Here is a 3,276-nt window from a genome sequence, read left to right as displayed (position 1 = left end):
AAGCACAAGTTTGGTATTTCTTAAGCTGAAAGATGTGGAGAAAAAATTTAAGCCTCAGTTAATACTGATGGATTCTATGGGCAGAAAATGGAATGAGACAGAAAGCATCCAAAGAAGGAGGAGACACACAGGAGGCACAGCACCCCAAAACCTGGTCAGTGTTTCCCCATGGTACTCAAACGTCAACCATTCGGGACCCAAAGGGCAGCCTGTGCCCAGGGTTAAAGCTCAGAAAGCTGCAGAAAGGACCAGGAAGGAGGCCAATGGGACCAGGGAGACACACTGTGTGGACTGCATGACTCACAGTGTGTACGAACTTCTGAATGGAAACTTTCAGTCAAACCACATTAACAGGGTTTTTAAAAAGTTAAAAAACCTGATGGTATTGCAGGAAAGAGTCCAAGTTTCACTGAAGGCACTGGCCAAAACCAATCCCCCAGGAACTGCTCCACAAAGTGGGTCCAACACTGGAAGAAGCACTCACTCATTTATCTAAGAAATTTGGAAGGCAGTTACATAACCGACCATCCAACCAGAAGAGATCTATGTTTGTGTCCATTCCAAAGAAAAGTCACCCAACAGAACATGGAGATTATCGAACAATGTGCTTAACATCACCTAAAAGCCAAATTTTGCTAAAGATAAGTTTTAAAACGGCTATATCCATACATCAACAAGAAACTACTAGAAATTCAAGCAGGATTCAGAAGCTGTATAATGAGGGACATCAAGGCTGAGAATACCAGGAAGGTGTTTACCTGTGATTTAATTAAGCAAAGGCATCTATCTAATTGTGTGGACCCTAACAAATTACAGAGAGCACAGTGAAGAATGAAAATTCCAGAACCTTTCATTGTGCTCATATAGAACTTATACATAAACCAAGAGGCAACTGTTTGAAGAGAATGAGGGATACTGTGTGTTCTAGTGTGCATCGGGGCTACATCCACTCACCATACTTACTCAATCTGTATAAAAACTCACGCTCAAACAGGCTGCTGTTAATAGTAAGTCAGTCCCACCTCACAGCCACCCTAGAGGACATGGAGTACCCGAGGCTGTCAAGCTTTACGGAAGCAGACTGCCCAGCTTTCTCCCAAGGAGCGGGTAGGTGGTGGGTCTGAGCCACCAACATCTTAATATGCTGAGCAAATCATCTGAAAACTGGACTCTATGAAGAATGTGGCATCAGGATTGGAGGAAGGCTCGTTCACAGACAACGTACCACTGCATGTTGAAAATGAGGAGGATTTGAAGCACTTACTGATGAAGATGAAAGACTAATTGCAGTATGCACTGTACCTCAACGGAAAGAAAACAAAAACCCTTACAGATGGGCCAATAAACAATATCATGATACATGAAGAAAATACTAGAATTGTCAAGGATTTCATTTTACTTAGATCCATGCAGGCAGCTGTCAAGAAATCCAACAGCATACCGCTTGAACAAAGCTCTCGGCAAAAGTCCTCTTGAAAAGGGTTCAAAAGCAAAGACTTCACTCTGAGGACTAAGGCCGCTGTGAAAGGCTGACATGGACTAAGGAAGCCTCAGGAATTGATAGCTCTGAATGGCAGTGATGGCCGAGAATACTGTGTACACCATGAATGAACACATCCGTCCTGGAAGACGCACAAGCAGGAGACTCCTCAGAAGCCACGGCAGTGAGACTCCATTTACCTCATGTACTTTTGGACCAGCCCCTGGAGGAAGGCCATCATGTTTGGAAGAGGAGAGGGTCAGGGTTGGTGAGGAGAGACACCTTCAGCAAGATGGACCGCCAGTGGCTACCACGGCTACAGCAGTGATTGTGAGGACTGTTCTGTGGAAGGGCCCTATGCGTGGGGTCGTCCTCGATGGCACCTACCACAATAGCAATGTACACCCAAGAGTGGAGTTTCTGGGTCCCTGTGTGTTTGGCTCCGACAGACAAGTCAAACAGCTCTGCAGTTTAGCTTTCTCCAGGATCCCCACCCCACAGCAGAGCGTCTGTTCACATTCTTTGCCCATTTCTCACTAATTGGCTTGTCAGGTTTTTCTTTCTGATTTGTAGCTCTTTACCTATTTGGGATGGAGATATTTGCTGCAAAGAAAGTCAATTACTTCTGTAAGGGATTTTCTTGGTGCTGTGGAGTCAAGTCAAGATGACCGCACGCACAACAGATTGCAACACTGCGCCGTCCTTCACCACGCTCACAATTTTCCTCTAGGGAGACACTTCCTAAATTGCAAAGGTCTCCTGGAAGGAAATGAAAGCTCATGTTTGATTTCTAGACCATGGTGGGTGACCAGTTGGTGAGTCGCTGAACTGGTAGGCTATATTTTGACAGTTTCTCTAGGAAAGTTCTGAAAAAAAGCCTCATAGGAAAAACACCAGTGGCTATTTACATGGCCTTGGATGTGTACATACAGGCAAGGTAGCAAGCGACTGACTACCCAGTCTCTGCAGTGACACAACCTATGGGGCTGTTTCCTTATCTGTAAAATCAGGTGCCAGGGATGAAGTTTTGACTGTTGAACTAGATGTGCATTTCTGGGAAAAACCCCACACAGCAGTGATACACATTACCCTTCATATACATTGCTGAACTTGATTTGTTAATTGAGGACATTTGTGCCTTTATTTGTGAGAAACGTTAGTCCATTGTTCGCTTCCATCTTTGTTTCATTTTGGCATGTCCACTTTCATATATAACATAAAGCTAAGTAAACAACATTTCTTCTCTGGAAAACTACAATTGGAGTGAGCCCAGTGTCCCTTGCCTCCTGGGATTAGCAAGAGGATGAAGAGGTCCCTTGCAGGGTTAACAAGTATCCACTACCAGGGTCAACACGAGACACAGCACCTCCACAGAAAAAGCCAGGCGGACAGCAGAGACCACCTGTAAACAAACCCCGACTTTCCCATCTACCCTGTGCCTCTGTTTCCCCATGAAGAAAGTGGGAGACCTTCCAAGACTAAGACTCAACGGAAATGCACGCTCTGATTGGTGACCATACACATCACCGATGGGGGGAAGTGGGGTAAAAGCAGCAATGAAGCAGCAAGCTAAGCCCTACAATGTTCAGCGGACTTCTGTGGACCCAGTTGGGGACCTGGTTGGCAAGCAGTGTGCAGAGGCCTGGGGACTCTTGGGCCCAGAGTCAGTGGCGTGGCCATGGAGGACTTGAGAGGAGAGAGGAGTTACCGGCTGACGGGAAGAGAGGACATATGCACAGGAGAGCCCATACTTGCAGATGATACCCACGTGACCTGGACCGGATGACTGGATGATC

At 46.0% G+C, this 3,276-nt stretch overlaps 2 protein-coding genes across 3 annotated transcripts in view; one reads left to right on the top strand and one right to left on the bottom strand.

Annotated features, from left to right (window-relative positions):
* The window catches only part of BRF1 (BRF1, RNA polymerase III transcription initiation factor 90 kDa subunit), a 74,869-nt gene that overhangs the window by 19,082 nt on the left and 52,511 nt on the right, over positions 1-3,276 (bottom strand). The window lies entirely within an intron of this gene.
* Positions 1,444-3,276, top strand: part of BTBD6 (BTB (POZ) domain containing 6) — a 5,927-nt gene continuing 4,094 nt past the window's right edge. The window contains exon 1 of the mRNA XM_006839478.1: positions 1,444-1,466. The gene's annotated coding sequence lies outside the window, so the exon portion shown is untranslated. The remainder of the gene's footprint in view (positions 1,467-3,276) is intronic.

This window comes from Chrysochloris asiatica, unplaced genomic scaffold (genome assembly GCF_000296735.1).
Source record: "Chrysochloris asiatica unplaced genomic scaffold, ChrAsi1.0 scaffold00025, whole genome shotgun sequence".
Classification (NCBI taxonomy): Eukaryota; Metazoa; Chordata; class Mammalia; order Afrosoricida; family Chrysochloridae; genus Chrysochloris; species Chrysochloris asiatica.
This window is presented reverse-complemented; position numbering and strand designations above follow the sequence as displayed.